Source organism: Mesoplodon bidens (assembly GCF_964165515.1).
Source record: "Mesoplodon bidens genome assembly, chromosome: 1".
In the NCBI taxonomy this organism is placed as follows: Eukaryota; Metazoa; Chordata; class Mammalia; order Artiodactyla; family Ziphiidae; genus Mesoplodon; species Mesoplodon bidens.
Window position 1 is genome coordinate 140,732,554 of NC_138176.1, and position 18,051 is coordinate 140,750,604.

The 18,051-nt window shown below is 40.2% G+C and overlaps 1 protein-coding gene and 1 pseudogene across 6 annotated transcripts in view; one reads left to right on the forward strand and one right to left on the reverse strand.

The window, feature by feature from the left end:
- Window positions 1-18,051, forward strand: part of TEC (tec protein tyrosine kinase) — a 156,127-nt gene that overhangs the window by 51,804 nt on the left and 86,272 nt on the right. The window lies entirely within an intron of this gene.
- On the reverse strand, window positions 3,822-5,577 carry LOC308620176 (small ribosomal subunit protein eS8-like; annotated as a pseudogene). The gene is made up of 2 exons: window positions 5,514-5,577; window positions 3,822-4,316 (listed from the first exon to the last, which is right to left on the reverse strand). The product of its transcript is annotated as a small ribosomal subunit protein eS8-like (transcript).

The following is an 18,051-nucleotide window of genomic DNA, read 5'->3' on the forward strand; positions in this document are numbered from 1 at the left end:
ATGGAGTAAGCTTTAGGTTAATGAAGTTAAGGTAATGATTTATTATCATTTGGATTTGAAAGATAAAGTTAAGGATATGGATAGACATTTTTCACAAGTCTGGTAATTATGGGTTTAGTACACATGGGTATACATTTTATATCGGCTTACGGAATTAATGTGTTAGAGAAAACAAATTCCTACATCAGTTTTAGATCCTTGTGGAATTCATTAAGTATGCTGTGTACATGGCTGTTTTCCATAAGCTATCATACTATGTATAAAAGTCTTCTTTAGCACATATAAACTGTCTATGTTCATCACTTTATATGAATATTTCTTCATTATTAAGTGAAAGTTACTTAAAACTGCTTAGTGATTTGGTGAAGTTGACTGACAACAGAACTGTTCAACTTTTTTTTGGTGATAAGCAGCTAGTGCAAAGTTCCTCTGATGGGAGCAGAGGGCAGTGGCTCACTAAGAACCTGGTCAATGAGCAGGTGGCAGAGGGGGGCCATGTTGTCAGCCAGCTCCTGGCTTTTCAGTTGTTTTAGCCTCTGGTTCTACCACTAGATGAGGTGCATGCATATATAGTGGCCTCTGACCCATCTTTTTTTCTCCTGCCATCTTGGGAGTGCCTCATCTAGTACTGCAGGCCCAGCCACATTCCTCCCTTTTAGAAATTTTCTTGGGTTCTAGGGAATTGCTGGGAGACTGTGTTGCCCTTTTTGACCACATGCCATTGTCTAGTTGGTTACAGTAGATTGTTGGTGATCTTTTTTTTTTTTTTCTTTTTTGCGGTACGCGGGACTCTCACTGTTGTGGCCTCTCCCGTTGTGGAGCACAGGCTCCGGACACGCAGGCTCAGCGGCCATGGCTCACGGGCCCAGCCGCTCCACGGCATGTGGGATCTTCCCGGACCGGGCAAGAACCCGTGTCCCCTGCATGAGCAGGTGGACTCTCAACCACTGCGCCACCAGGGAAGCCCTGTTGGTGATCTTGATGTTTGATTTTATTTTATTTAATTCTGCTATTTTCCTAGAGCACCTTCCTCAGAAATGGATTTACTCATTTTTATTTTGTTTTTGTTTTGTTTTACTCCCACTAATTTCTCCCACTGATTTCTCTGTATTTTGGTTCCCCCAATACAGACAGAATGGCATTGCTTCTCACTGGTGGTCCTCAACTCTGTTCATTTCTGCTGTGGCTTGTCACTGTGACCTTGTCATTGTGGAATTTTGCAGGTTCACGTAATTTAGGACTATAGTCCTTTATCCACCTTCCTAAATCCCCAAAATGCTGAAGACCCAAACTTCAAAAACTCTTTCAGTGGCAAAACCTGACCTTCGATGAAGCTATTTTTAGTCTTTATCTTAGTGTGATTTGTGTGTGTGTGTGTGTGTGTGCAGAATTAGTAATGTGTTTAATTATGTGGGGCTGTCCAGTTCTTGCTGGGATTGTATATCGTATATGTGCTATATTACATTTATTAAATCTGAAAAATTCAGGATTCCAAAAGGGTTTCAGATAAGACTAGAAATACGAATTATTTTAAAATCTAAAATAAATTTTAAGGGGAAACATTAATAATTTTTTGCTGTATAATAATGATTTGTCATAATTTGAATACTATCATAAGAAAAGAATAGGAATGTAACAGTAAACTTGGGAAAGTGTGGTCCTTTACTAACCAAAAAAACTCTCAGAAACCTACATTACCTGCTTAGAAACATGGACCCATACAATCGAAATACATTGCAATTGTTAAGTCACTTTGAAAATAGTAAATGATAATACAAAGGTGATACAAAGTTAAAAGTGCCCTAATTGCTTTAGCTTAAGCAGAATAAAGAGAACAGTGGAAACCCTCTTATTTGAGAACCTGACCCATTGTCTTTCCTGGCAGCAGCCTCCGCCACCATGAGAACCAGAAAGGACAGAATGAAGAGGTTGTCACAACATGTAACAGCCCAGCCTCTGACACTTAGCATTGATTTACTGTATAGCACAGGGAATTATACCCGATATCTTGTAATAACTTATAATGGAATATAATCTGCAAGAAACTTGAATCACTGTGCTGTACACCTGAAACTTATACAATATTGTAAATCAACTATACTTCAATTAAAAAAAAAAAGAAAAAAAAAGAAGAATCCATCTCCGTTCTGGCTACTGCTGACTGGCCCAGGGAGCCTAGTCCCGTTAGCTAGTCCTGCCTGAACCCCCCTCCTCCCATGAGCTGGGCATTTTAATCCCTCCTGGATTCTTTTCTCGGGGACTGATGTTCATTGGCAAACTTATGACCTTCAGTTGGAAATATGGTTGCAGATTTGTTTGCCTCCCACAGTTAAAAAGAAATAGTTAACTATATTAAAAAGTCAGGAATTTTTTTTTTTTTTTTTTTTTTTTTTTTTTTTCTCGGTATGTGGGCCTCTCACTGTTGTGGCCTCTCCCGTTGCAGAGCACAGGCTCCGGACGCGCAGGCCCAGCGGCCATGGCTCACGGGCCCAGCCGCTCCGCAGCATATGGGATCCTCCCAGACCGGGGCACGAACCCGTATCCCCTGCATTGGCAGGCGGACTCTCAACCACTGCGCCACCAGGGAGGCCCAAAAGTCAGGAATTTTAAGATAAGAATCTGAATTCTTGAGGCAATAAAAGTTCTGATAGTGCTAGGCTAAATTCCTTCTTGACAGTTCTCAGCCTAGCTCCTAGGTAAGCCCAGTAGCACTTCACTGTTATATTTCTTCCCTGTTTGGGTTAATCTGCCCACTTCTCTGTTTTCCTTGGATAAATGTGCTTGTTTTCATCTCCCTCGCCCTAGAAGCTGTGATCTGAAAAGGGCTGTAATGTGGGTAACCCACTTTTTTTAGAACAATAAACACCTTTATTATATGAGCTAAGATAAGAGGGAAGAGGATTTATTTGCCTTTCTGGGCCTTGATTTTCCTCAGATAGAACTCCAGCTCCTTTCCCTCTAGCACATAGTGATCTGCTCAGCCACACTGGCCTGCTCTTGAAGTGATGCATGCAAGAAGCTTGTCCTGCTGGAACTGCTCCTATAGAAAACTTCTGATTTTGGCATTCTTTTTCTTTTTTTCTTCATTCATTCATTCATTCATTTATTTTTGCCTGCGTTGGGTCTTCGTTGCTGCCTGAGGGCTTTCTCTAGTTGCAGCGAGCAGGGGCTACTCTTCGTTGCGGTGCACGGGCTTCTCATTGCGGTGGCTTCTCTTGTTGCGGAGCACGGGCTGTAGGCATGCGGGCTCCAGTAGTTGTGGCATGGGGGCTCAGTAGTTGTGGCTTGTGGGCTCTAGAGTGCAGGCTCAGTAGTTGCGGCACACAGGCTTAGTTGCTCTGCGGCATGTGGGATCTTCCTGGACCAGGGCTCGAACCAGTGCCCCCTCCACTGGCAGGCGGATTCTTAACCACTGTACCACCAGGGAAGTCCTGACATTCTTTTTCCTTTTGTCATATTTCTTTCTGCTTTTTTAAAAAATTTATTTATAGCAGTGTATTTTATGTTGAAAGTTTTTTAAAAATTAATTAATTGATTAATTTTTGGCTGCTTTGGGTCTTTGTTGCTGTGCGCGGGCTTTCTCTAGTTGCGGCGAGCGGGGGCTACTCTTCGTTGTGGTGCACGGGCTTCTCATTGCAGTGTCTTCTCTTGTGGAGCATGGGCTCTAGGGCGCGCAGGCTTCAGTAGCTGTGGCACATGGGCTCAGTAGTTGTCGCTTGCGGGCTCTAGAGCGCAGGCTCAGTAGTTGTGGTGCATGGGCTTAGTTGCTCTGTGGCATGTGGGATCTTCCCGGACCAGGGCTCAAACCCGTGTCCCCTGCATTGGCAGGTGGATTCTTAACCACTGCACCACCAGGGAAGCCCCCTTTTATCATATTTCTTCTGAATATTCTTTGATCGTTTTTTGTTTAAAATCTCTTCCTCCTCAGGAGTCAGCTTGGCCTCTTCTTGCAGTCCAGGGGCAGTGCATAGTGGGACTTGTACCACTACCGGTATGATGTGCTGTCAATGAGCATGATGCAGTTCTTCACCAGGGTCTTGGTACGGACCAGTTTGTTGTTGGATGCATTGTAGACAACATCAATGATCCTTGTCTTGCGTGTACAACACTCCGAGCCCCAGGAGAAGTTCCCCATGTCCAGCCTCAAAGCCCGGTACTTCTTGTTGCCCCTCCTTGCACATGGACTGTGTGTATGCGGCGGGGTCCAATCTTGGTGTTGGCAGCGGGGCATTCCAGCTCATACTTCCACTTCCTGTGGTAGGGCTTTCTCTTGTCCCCGGTCTTGTGGCTCTTGTGCCAATTGTCCCGAGAGATGCCTACGTGTGGAAGCAGGGGGCAGGAGCCTCAGCCAGGGAGCCCTGGGCTGGGCCCTACCAGCCCAGTGCCCTGTGCCCAGAATCAACGGGTATTAAAAGAAAATATTTTGTTAAAAGTGTAAGACTTGTAAGACTCTAAGTGGATTAGAAAAACCATGGGGGCCATTTTGCGGTAGCCCCAGATATATTTATTTTAGTTGTTCATAGTTCTGTTTTTAAAAGAAATACTGGGTAGGCTACTGATTGATCTAGTAGCTATAATTCCTAGTTTCTCTGTAGCAATTCAGTGACATTCATCCTTTATTAAAACTCTCAGTTAATCACAGAGTCAGACATCAATCTCTTCCTGGTTCTCTGAACCCCAGCTCCTTCAATAGGATGGCAGTAAGCTTTTACTGAAAATTTTCCTATTAAGTACAGTTTATTGTACTTTTCAAAGTATGCTAAGAAATTCTGTTCTAGATGATGAGAAATTCAGTCAAGCTGTTTCTTCCAAGTCTCATGTTGTAAAACTTGTGTCTCAGTTTCTGCTGTGGGCCATTCTTTGGTTTGTCCTCCTTGCTCTTTCTCAACTAGCTTATGTTTCTGCATCTTCTAGTGAACCAATAAAAGATCTTACTGACAATTTATATTGTTTGCTCTTCTTATAATAACACAGAACAAAGGAAACTGTGCTCTTGCTTTCTGGTCAGGGAACTAAATGACACAGGGGTTAGACCACCTGACGTTCTGCTGGAGCCTCCACATGGTTTTGAGATGGAATCCAGGGAAGAACAGGGCTGGAGTTTAATTAGAAAAAAGGCCTGTTAAATAATGGTGAGAAAACAAGGAATGGAGAGATTTTTATATGTTTAGATATTTGAATACAGAAATTTCGAGTAGCGTGTAAATCTGCAACTATTGTTAGCTAAGAAATCAGGAAATTTTTATAATTGGACTTTGGTATTACCAATTTTGTTGGTTTCTTGTCTGTAACCCTCCTCTGTTATGAAAACTGACAATAGTTTATAAGGTTGAGGGAATAGGGAGACTAGTTGTGTCAGGGATCCCCAAGGCTACCCCCAGGTTCAGTAATTCACTAGGAGAACTCAGGGGACTGAGCACTGAGTTTAACTCACTGCTATGATTTATTTAAGTGAAAGAAGAAAAAGCAAAATTAGCAAGGGAAAAGGTGCCTGGGACAGGTCTGGAGGAAACCAGGCACAAGCTCGCAAGAGTCCTTTCTCAGCAGAGCCACAAAGGGGGTATATAATTCCTCCATTACCGAATTGTGACAATTGTAAAATGTTTTCTAACTGGGAATCTCATTAGAGACTCAGTAGCCAAGGTTTTCATTGGAGGCTGGTCACATAGGCACCCTCTGTCTAAGCATGTACCAGAATTCCAGACTCCAGAAGGAAAGCAGGTATTCAGCATAAGCCAGGTTGTTTGTACAAACAGGTTAGGCCCAGTGAGCCATTCCTATTAGTGCTGGGAATGAGAGAGCCCTCCCCTCCCAAAGTGCAAGTTCCCAGATGCCAGCCAAGGACCAACCTTGTAGGCAGCATCATAGGCCTGTCATGTTAACTCTTTCCTGCACATTAGTAGTAATTATGATACAAATTATTGAGTACCAAATACAGGCCAGGCACTGTGCTAAATAAGTACATGCGGGCCTCCCTGGTGGCGCAGTGGTTGAGAGTCCGCCTGCCGATGCAGGGGACATGGGTTCGTGCCCCGGTCTGGGAAGATCCCACATGCCGCGGAGTGGCTGGGCCTGTGAGCCATGGCCGCTGGACCTGCGCATCTGGAGCCTGTGCTCCGCAATGGGAGAGGCCACAACAGTGAGAGGCCCGCGTACCGCAAAAAAAAAAAAAAAAAAAAAAGTACATGCATTATTTTCTTTATTCCTCAAAACAATACTGTATGAAGTCTTATTAGTACCCTCATTTCAAAAATGAGTGATATGAGGCTCAGAAAGTTTAAAAACTTAAACAAGGTCAAATACTAATGAATTGCAGGGCTATTTCTTCAGAGCGTGTCTTTGAAACAACCTTGATACTCTGCGGAAAATTAGGGAAAAAATCTATTAAATCTCTATAATACAGATGAAGTTTTATTTTAAAACTTTTGAGGATATTTTTATTACTTTCAGTTATGATTTTTTTAAAAAAATTTCTTTGTGGTAGAAGAAAATTAACGTCAGACAAAACGAGGGTTTTTGTCTGATTCTGCCACTATCTAATTGGACTTTAGAAAACAATGTTCTTCAATTGTTTTTTTTTTTTTTTGCGGTACAAGGGCCTCTCACTGTTGTGGTCTCTCCCGTTGCGGAGCACGGGCTCCGGATGTGCAGGCTCAGCGGCCATGGCTCACGGGCCTAGCCGCTCCTGCGGCATGTGGGATCTTCCCGGACCGGGGCACGAACCCGTGTCCCCTGCATCGGCAGGTGGACTCTCAACCACTGCGCCACCAGGGAAGCCCTTCAATTGTTTTTATAGTTTAGAAATTGCTTTCATATAAATATATTGTCTCTTTACACCCTTAACTCCTTTGCCATCACTGTTTCAACCCAACACACATCCAATCTATTTCCAAGTCCTGTGAATTCTCCTTTTCTTCATTTCCACCTTATTGCAGCTCCCAACTCCATTCTCTTGGTGGATTACTGCCCTAGTTGATTTTACTTTTGGATCTTCATCTTTCAACTATAAAACCATAAGAGGGATTTTTAAAACTTGTAGCTTTGCATCTGCTCTAGGATCAAGTTAAAACTCCTTAGCTTGGAATACAAGGTACTTAATGCCCTTTTTCCTTGTCTTTCTCTCTCCTTCCTCCATCCCCAGCTGTCTTCTACCTGCAGTTACTCTTTCACATTGTGCCTTTGTTACTATTGTTCAATCAACTTGAAGTGATATATTCCTCTACCTGCCTACCAGGCTCTGTCTATCTATCCATATCTATTTTATCCATCAGAAATGTGTTGAGTGCCCTAGTAATCACTTACTCATCTTTTCTGACTCAGCTCAATCCTCACCTTCTCTGAAGCCTTTCCTGTATCCCTCCCACCAGTGGTGGAATCCCCAGCCCCCTTCAGCCCTTTGTGCCCTGTCCATATTTTTATTGTGACGTCTTGGTTGTTTGACTCTGTCTACATATCTGTGTCCCCCATTGGACTTCAAGCTCTTTGAGGGCAGGGTTCATAGCTTTTCTATCTTCGTATTTCTGAGAGTTTAGTGCAGAGTTGAGTGCTCAGTACACGTTGGATGGCTGGATGGGTCCAAAGGAGACATGGGGAGACCTCAACCCTTAGAAGCAGGCAGGGCAGATTTATCCTATGCAAACATCATGAATAACCAGAAAGGTTGTCATGCTTTTAATAAGTAGAAGGGTCAGGATTTGAGCCTTGGTATTCTGACTCTTAAGTTCAGTGCTCTTCCTGTAATGCCTCCCTTATCATTTTATTCCAGTTGTACTGAAATCAAACATTCTATGTGATGAGTTGTTTGAAAATTTAACCTTTTACCCAGGTTAACTGTCGGGTTAGTGGAGGTAGTTATAAGATGATGGCACGAGTCTCTTGAATATCCTGGGCAACCTCTCGTATTTCTATAAGGCCTTCTGGGTCATATAGAGTTGTTTTCTTTACCACCCCTGGAACCTGGAGACTCTAGTGATATAGGCATAAGAGCTTATTAAGGTTCTGAAATGATCAGATATTTCTAACAGTGGTTAGTGTACTAGGGCTCTAGTTCTCAACTAAATTCTCAACTCTATTATCCCATGAAAACTCATTTTCTCTTTGGCAGTTGTGTTTCCTTGTTTCTGAAATAAGGTCGTATCAACTTCCTGTCTTGTGTCTCAGTTTCCTCTCTGGTTTCTCTTTCCCCACTTTTGATTCATATCTGTTTTCTTATTCTACTATCCTGGATCTGACCTTCCTCATCACTTAAAAGAGCCAAGATGCAGGTCTGAAGTCCTAGGGTCTGATTTACCTTCTTTTTTTTTTTTTTTTTTTTTGCAGTACGTGGGCCTCTCACTGTTGTGGCCTCTCCCGTTGCGGAGCACAGGCTCCGGACGCGCAGGCTCAGGCCATGGCTCACGGGCCCAGCCGCTCCGCGGCATGTGGGATCTTCCCGGACCAGGGCACGAACCCGTGTCCCCTGCATCGGCAGGCGGACTCTCAACCACTGCACCACCAGGGAAGCCCTGATTTACCTTCTTAATTTGTCAAATTATCCATTTTCATTTAATAATGTTCACTGTTTTTTCCTCTAGGAAGCAGAAACCTATTCAAGATAGAAAAGAGGGAGAATACCATTTGTTCCATCCACACTCCTAAAATATTTTTGTAACTTTTAATTTTGCTATAGTTTCAAACTCACAGAAAAGTTGCAAGAAGTACAAGGAGCTCTCAAGTAACCTTTACTCAGATTCACAAATTACCTATGGTTGCCCCATTTGCTCTGTCATTCTCTTGGTCTCTTCCTTGGTCTCTTTCTCTTCATATGCATGTTTTCTGAACCATTGGAAAGTAAGCTGTAGACAGTCCCCTTTTGCTGTTAAATAATTCATTGTGTATTGTCTAAAAATAAGGACATTCTCTTTTAGAACCACAGTACAATGATCAAAATCAAGACATGTAACACTGATACAGTAGTATTATGTGGTCCAGAGTCCATAGTCAAATTTCATTCATCATTCCACTGATGTCTTCTTAGCTGTTTCTCAACCTCCCCTCCTTGCCCAAATCCAGGATCTAATCCCTGATCACACACTGCATTTAGTAGATCAAGACATAAAGTTTGTAAATATCCATGGTGCAAAGAAGAGAAATGTATGGAGGAAATACTGTCCTTTGTCGTTTGTTGTAAAATGCCAACTACATCATGAATTCTCAGTGATTGTATATCAGAGTCTGCAAACATGAAATTGGATTTAAAAATTATTAGAGTTGTTCTCCTACTCTCATTCTCATGGTCATCATTAGGGGCTGAAGATCACCTTCCTGTGAAATAGGTTATTTTAGCCTGGTCCACTGGGATGAATAGAAATCACTTATTCCTGTTTCCCTTTCTCTCTCCCCCACCTCAATTTTAACTTTTTCTTCTTCTGTGTTAAATAATTGTTAGTCATGTAAAGCATTTTTTGGAGAACAGTACAGTATGAGTAATTTCTAGTAAATGAAGAGGGAGTTTAATCAAAGGTTTGGTCCTCATGCTACTTAAAAGTAGAAATAATAAAAGGATTCTAGATCTCAAAAAATACTCTTGGATCTGGCTGTGACAGTTGTGGTTTATTCAGTTATTATTTGTATCATGATGAGAGAGACAAAGGCCATAAGAAAAATCAGCATTTCTGTTCCTAAATGGTATTACCTAGTTTATTTTATTCATAAGACTTAGCTCTCGGCAATTTTTAGTGTTATCAAAAAGTCAAATTTCCATCAGAGTTTTATATAGCTATTTTAGGACTGAATATATTCAAAAAGCTGTGCTGTAGGCACTGAAGGCAATTATGAAAAGAACAATTCGTAGAATGTTTGAGAAATGGCAGTATAGTTGAAATAAACAGTGTTTCCTCCCTAACCCCTTTTCCCACCTGCCTATCTTGAAAGAAACTTGTCTTAATCAGAAGTGCATATCACTTGTTGAATTTTAAAAAAAAGAACTGTATCTGACATCATGATTTTCGTAAGCTGAGTTTTGTTTTTCTCTGCATCGTGAACTGCTGGGCTGGGGATTCTTAGAAATCTTTGAAGCTAGTTCTGTAATTAGTAGTTTCTATTAAGTGTTTGTTGATGAGGATAGGTATGATAGCACTTACCCTGAGGAACAGTTAAAAAAGAGACCAAATTATATGAGTAGAGGAAGCATTGGTGGTAAAAGTGCAGACTATATAGATTTTTGGTGAGGGGTGGGGTTGGGGAGGGATTGGGGAAGGTCTCCATTTGGCTGTGGGTTGGAGTATGAGCAGTGTTGGGCAGAAGGAGCCCATTCATACAGTGGGAACATCATGTGCAAAGGCCCTGGGGTGGAAGAGGGCTTGGTGTGTCTGTGAAACTGTTCTGTTCTAGACCTGCATAGATTTATATGCTGATAATTACCCATTCATGGGGATGATTATTTGTTAGTAATGAAGAAGCCATACAATTTTAGAGCTGGAAGGAACTTTAAAGAATAACCTTCAAGTCTTCCACTTGTGGAAACTGAAGATGAGGAAATGATTTGCTCCAGGTCACCCAGTAAGCTGGTTGCTAAGCCTGGACCAAAACTCAGATCAGCCTCTCTGATTGCACTGCCTTTGTTTTGGAAAAGATGAGTTTGGATTGCCCAGGTAGGTGAGGGCACTTATACAGCTTAAATAATATGGTTGTTCACAGAATGGACTCCATCTAGTGACTATTCGGACCCCTTTGCTTGAAAATACTTGTCACTTTTTTGCCTTTGAAGCTTTGCTCTTGCTGTGCTTAACAGTTGTCTTTCTGTTCATCCAATTCCCATCTCAAGTCCTCTTTTTTTCTTTAAATTTGAAAAAATTTTATTTTTTTTAAAAATTGAAGTATAGATTTACAATGTTGTGTTAGTTTCTGGTGTATAGCAGAGTGATTCAGTAGTGTGTGTTTGTGTGTATATATGTATCCTTTTTCAAATTCTTTTTCATTATAGGTTATTATAAGATATTGAATATACTTCCCTGTGCTATACAGTGGGACCTTGTTGTTTATCTATTTTATGTAAAGTAGTGTGTATCTGTTAATCCCAAGCTATTTCTGTTTTGTAAATAAGTTCATTTGTATCATTTTTTTAGATTCCATATAGAGGTGATATCATATGATGTTTGCTTTTCTCTGTCTGACTTACTCTTAAGTGAGAGACCTTGTTCACCTTCCCACCCCGCAGTTGTAAATGCCAGCCCCTTCAGACTTACTGTTAAATTTATATGTATTATTATTGTTATTGCCTCTTTAAAATCACCAACTACATAATAATCTCCTTGAAGGCAGAGGTTGTTGCCTCCTAATTTCAACATATCACACAATATCTTGTATCCATTGCCTGCTCAAAAAAGTTTTTGTTGGTAATAATTAAAATAGTGATGATCAGTTAGTATTTCAAGTAAGCAAAAAGATCTTTAGAGACATTGTAATAGTTATTTCCCATGCAGTTTTGTTCCATTTTAGTTGTTGAGAAGATGGCTTATTTAAATTTAGAATCAAAACTGTGTTTTTATTTAGTATTTATTAGTATTAATCTCTCCCCCAAACTAAAATGTGGACATTATTGTAAACAGCCAGAGTATGAACTGTTAGAAGAAATCACATGGCCATTTGAGAAAGTGAAACTACATTGTGAGTTGTTTCTAAATCCATTTAGAACATGATTTAGCCACTAGTTGATGCTGGTCAGGTACACTTAGAGAATCACCTATAGAAGGGCACTTAGAAACACCTGGGTTATTCAGTAATTCCATGACTCTCTTAAGAGAACTCCTGACGTTATTAGCCTTTGGGTTTTGTGAATATACTGTACTTCTGAGATAAATATTATCTCGTGATGGCTTGATGATTGCTATTTCAGATAATTAAAAACATTGTTATAGTCTTCTTACCAAAGCTCTTCATTTACCTTTTTTATTTTTAATCTTAGAGAACTGCCTATAATATTTGCATGATACCACATTGGTAAACACCTGAATTGAAAAATTGCACAAAATATGTGCAATATAGTTGTTAAATAAAATTAAATGAGTAAGTAAGAGACTTAAATGAAATCTCTAGTGATTTTTAATAGACTGCGAGAAAGGAGTCCCCACCCCCACCCCATCATCTTAGTTGTATGTGAAGACTTTTGGAAAAGTTCTGTCTTTATTCCAAGTAATCACACAGGTATAGCTGTTCCTTAATTTTATTTGCCACTGCAAAAAGTAACATGGATAGGTGCAATTCCCTGCTCATGAGATTGTAGCATGTGAATTTTTCTCCTTTTAGGGGAATATATATATGTAAAATATTAACATTTATTTCATCTATATATATTTCCTGGTAAAAGAGAGTCTATGCACTTATTTGTTATATGGGACTCAGCTCATTTGTTTTCATTCATTCATCATTTGTACAGAAAAGATTTAGTGAGTATGTACAGTATGGTAGGGATGGAGGAATTAAAAGATGAATGATTCTGGTTTTGTTAAACTTACAGTCTGATTAAGTTATACTTCTGCCTTTCCGGATTCAAAATGGCAAACTTTCCTATACTGCATCCAGTCTGTTTTGAAGGGGGCCTCTTGAGACCTGGAGTTATCCTTGTGTGCCACTGTTGTTTGCACTCACCCATGCTTTTCTGGATTACCTGGGAGTCTTAACTTTCCTGGCCCTTGGGTTTCCCTCTGTTCTTAGACTTTACATAGCATAGAGTTCGCAAAAGTACAGGGGTTTTGCACACATACTTGCAATGCTCTGTTCTCCATAGCATCTCCATAAAGTGTATCTGTAGATAACCAACACATTTGCCCACCACTTACTTCATGGGTGAAGACACTGGGGAACAAACAACCAAGTCAGGTGCCTTCTCTGAAGTGACATCCCATTTGACTAGCTGAACCAAGATGTCTTATCTTTCTGGCTAGCGTGCTGTTAAACCACACTGTGCTAGTTTAAGGAAGGGGGACTGCCTTAAACAGTGTGTTCACTGACCACCTCTATATATACATTTCCTTCCTCCTTCCATTCTTAGCTTTATATATAAGACCTTAGAAAGGGTGTTCTTTTAGCACTTGTTGATTTGTGTTTGTTTTTTCCTCACTGCACCCCTGTGAGGTGGTGGGAATTCTATGCATTTCAGTAAATTAGAGTTGTACAGAAAAGAGACCCACGGAAAGAACATATTACTGTGAATGCTTAGATGAAAGAAATTGAAAGGGTTAAACTGAAGTTGTAACTCTTAAAAACTTTAAAATGGGTTTGGTTAAATAGTTCATTTCATAAATACTTTAAATGATTCTTTGCAGAGAAAACTCACAGGTAACTTAATTAAAGATGAATTTATTCACATTCATAGTCTATCCCAACAAGTAGAGAACAATGTCACAGTTGAAGAGAATCCCTAAAATCTACTGCAGTAATTAGTTCAACACTTTTTAAAATAGTATAAGTAAGTTAAACACTTACTAAAATAGTAAAGTAAGCTGATTTTTAGGTTAACTCAGCTCTGACTAGGATTCATTACAGTACAATATCAAAAAAAGGGTAGAGACTTGAATTTTCTTGGAAAAACATGAGTAGCTTGATGCTGAAGATAAAATGTGTAATTCAGAACTTATTTTTTTAATATATATTTTTAAATTAATTAATTAATTTATTTATTGGCTGCATTGGGTCTCTATTGCTCCACGCAGGCTTTCTGTAGTTGTGGCTAGTGGGAGCTACTCTTTATTGAGGTGTGGGGGCTTCTCATTGAGGTGGCTTCTCTTGTTGTGGAGCACGGCGTCTAGGCGCGTATGCTTCAGTAGTTGTGGCACAGGGGCTCAGTAGTTGTGTCTTGCGGGCTCTAGAGAGCAGGCTCAGTATTTGTGGCTCACGGCCTTAGTTGCTCCACGGCATGTGGGATCTTCCCGGACCAGGGCTCGAACCTGTGTCCCCTGCATTGGCAGGTGGATTCTTAACCACTGTGCCATCAGGGAAGCCCCAGAACTTGTTTTTAAACAGGGTCATTCTTTTATTTTCAGACGTCACACTTAATCACTTTCTAAGGATAGGTGTTACGACTAAAATATGTGTAGGAAACAAGACCAATGTCCACTGGATGAGATAATGAGTTTCTTGAGGTTCTAGAATGAGCTTACCAGCAGTTTTCTATTCCTTCTTCATTATAGGGAACTTCTGTTGTGGTCTGAGGTCCATCTCTGAGTTAATCGAATTCCTGTGAGTTAGAGAGTAGACTGTGGACTTTGGAGCCAGATCGTCTGGGTTCAAATCCTAAATTTGTTACTTATTAGCTGTGTGACCTTGGTCAAATTACTTAATCTCTTTGTGCCTTATTTTCCTCATCTTTAAACTGGGGCAAATAATAGTACTTCCCTCACAGGTTTTTGTCCGGAGGAAATGGTTCCCTATATATGAAGTAGTTAGGACAGTTCCTGGCATACAGTAAGTGCCATTGTAAGTATCAGTGGTTATTATTATAAGTAGCTTCCATTGTCATCCATTTTTGTCTTTTTTGTATAACGTGTTTCAGAGTTTCTGCTCTTGCATCTGGCTTTTCCCAGATATAGACATTTTTTGCAATAAGCATAACCATTTCATTCTCCTAGTAAGTCACTTATCACAGGTGATTCGTTCTTTAAATTGATCTTTGCTGCTTGTGGTCCAGTTACATTGTGGAGTTCTGGTTACTGGTGGAAATGCATACCTTGGGGTAGGGCTAGTTCTCATTCTTGGCACCTCTGAGCCTGTGTTGGTGGAACTCTCATTGGGTCTGCTCTGGATGTTTCTCTCTGGATGTTTGTCTGTGGGCATATGACAGGGTGCTGATTGTGATAAATGTGTGCTGTTCAGTTTTACATTTCGTAACATCAGAGGTGGATCTACTGGTAAGCTTTAGAGCCTTTCCATTCCGTAGCCCTTTCTAAGGCCCCTGGAAGGGCCCTAGCACGTTCACATTCATAATTTTGCACTGAAAAAAAGAGTCTTCTCCCCAAAGTGTGTAAGCCTCAGGCCACTCAAAACCTGGATCTGTCTCTGCAGAGCATGTGAGACTCTATTTGTTCTAGTATCTGATAATATCTACAAATTCTGCCAGTAAAATACCCCCAGGCATCTTCACTGTAAAACATCTAAAATATAAGCATATTTATAGTTTATGTTCTTAAAAGCTTTTTTTCTAGAACAAAGTAGTGTATCTACTTTAATCTGTCAAATTTATTTTCCTTTAATAAAAGTTTCAGCATTGTTGTTATTTTTTATTTATTAATTTAATTAATTATTTTTATTTTATTTTATTTTATTTTTTGGCTGTGCTGGGTCTTCACTGTTTCACTCGAGCTTTCTCCCATTGCTGCGAGCGGGGGCTACTCTTCATTGTGGTGCACAGGCTTCTCATTTGCGGTAGCTTTTCTTGTTGCAGAGCAGGGGCTCTAGGTGCGCGGGCTTCACTAGTTGAAGCATGTGGGCTTCAGTAGTTGTGGCGCATGGGCTTAGTTGCTCTGCCACGTGGGATCTTCCCAGACCAGGGATCAAACCTGTGTTCCCTGCATTGGCAGGCGGAATCCTAACCACTGCGCCACCAGGGAAGTCCTCAGTGTTGTTTTTAAAACTCCCATACTTTTCTTGTTAAATGTATTCCTGAGTATATTATGGTTGTAGTTACTCTTGTGAACAGGTGAATTTTCATTATATGTTGTAATTAGATATAGTTGATATATACTCAAGCTCTAGATTTTTATAAATCTATTTTGTAACCAACCAGTATACTATGCTGTTTCTAAGTATTATGTATTTTCTAAGTATTACAATTTTCTATTACCAACTTTGCTATAAAAGGGTTGTTTTCTATTAACTTTAACCCAAATTATGAGAAGAAAATAATTTTAAAAATATGAAGAAAAATAAAAGCATTTTAAATTCTAAATGGGAATACTCGAAAGGCCATGTGGAGGCCTGGGGGAGGGCATTCCAGCAGAGGAATCCAGGAATGTAAGACCCCAAGGGAGGCAGAAGCAGCAAAGAGGCTGAGGGGCTGAAGTGGAGTGGGATGGGGCATAGGGAGGATGTGGCTGGAGACCTGGGCAAGATCCTCCATGGATCATTTCGGACCATGGAAAAGACTTCGGATTTTTTTTTTTAATTTTTAATAAAACAATTTTTAAAAAATGTGATACGAAGATTTTGGAGGGTTGGGAGTGGGGAGTGACAAAGTTTGGCTCTTACATTCATGCACGTTAAGATACTTGGGCACAGTAGAACATGAATTGGAAGTTAGAAGGTGTGAGGTTTAGTTCTGGTTCTGCTAGCCAGTGTGATCTTTTTTTTTTTTTAAGCATCTTTATTGGAGTATAATTGCTTTACAATGGTGTGTTAGTTTCTGCTGTATAACAGAGTGAATCAGCTATACATATACATATATCCCCATATCTCCTCCCTCTTGCGTCTCCCTCCCACCGTCTCTATCCCACCCCTCTAGGTGGTCACAAAGTACTGAGCTGATCTCCCTATGCTATGTGGCTGCTTCCCACTAGCTATCTATTTTACATTTGGTAGTGTATGTATGTCCATGTCACTCTCTCACTTTGTCCCAGCTTACCCTTCCCCCTCCCTGTGTCCTCAAGTCCATTCTCTACGTCTGCATTTTTATTCCTGTCCTGCCCCTAGGTTCTTCTTAAACATTTTTTTTTTAGATTCCATATATATGTGTTAGCATAAGGTATTTGTTTTTCTCTTTCTGATTTACTTCACTTTGTATGACAGTCACTAGGTCCATCCATCTCACTACAAATAACTCAATTTCGTTTCTTTTTATGGCCGAGTAATATTCCATTGTATATACGTGCCACATCTTCTTTATCCATTCATCTGTCGATGAACACTTAGGTCGCTTCCATGTCCAGCCTACTGTAAATAGTGCTGCGATGAACATTGTGGTACATGACTCTTTTTGAATTATGGTTTCCTCAGGGTATGTGCCCGGTACTGGTATTGCTGTGTCATATGGTAGTTCTGTTTTTAGTTTTTTAAGGAACCTCCATACTGTTCTCCATAGTGGCTATATCAATTTACATTCCCACCAACAGTGCAGGAGGGTTCCCTTTTCTCCACACCCTCTCCAGCATTTATTGTTTGTAGATTTTTTGATGATGGCCATCTGACCGGTGTGAGGTGATACCTCATTGTGGTTTTGATTTGCATTTCTCTAATGATTAGTGATGTTGAGCATCCTTTCATATGTTTGTTGGAAATCTGTATATCTTCTTTGGAGAAATGTCTAGTTAGGTCTTCTGCCCATTTTTGGATTGGGTTTCTTGTTTTTTTGATATTGAGCTACATGAGCTGCTTGTAAATTTTGGAGATTAATCCTTTGTTAGTTGCTTCATTTGCAAATATTTTCTCCCATTCTGAGGGTTGTCTTTTGGTCTTGTTTATGGTTTCCTTTGCTGTGCAAAAGCTTTTAAGTTTCATTAGGTCCCATTTGTTTATTTTTGTTTTTATTTCCATTTCTCTAGGAGGTGGGTCAAAAAGGATCTTGCTGTGATTTATGTCATAGAGTGTTCTGCCTATGTTTCCCTCTAAGAATTTTATAGTGTCTGGGCTTCCATTTAGATCTTTAAAACATTTTGAGTTTATTTTTGTGTATGGTATTAGGGAGTGTTCTAATTTCATTCTTTTACATGTAGCTGTCCAGTTTTCCCAGCACCACTTATTGAAGAGGCTGTCTTTTCTCCATTGTATATTCTTGCCTCCTTTATGAAAAATAAGGTGACCATATGTGTGTGAGTTTATCTCTGGGCTTTCTATCCTGTTCCATTGATCTATCTTTCTGTTTTTGTGCCAGTACCATACTGTCTTGATTACTGTAGCTTTGTAGTATAGCCTGAAGTCCAGGAGCCTGATTCCTCTAGCTCCATTTTTCCTTCTCAGGATTGCTTTGGCTATTCGGGGTCTTTTGTGTTTCCATACAAATTGAAATTTTTTGTTCTAGTTCTGTGAAAAATGCCATTGGTAGTTTGATAGGGATTGCATTGAATCTGTAGATTGCTTTGAGTA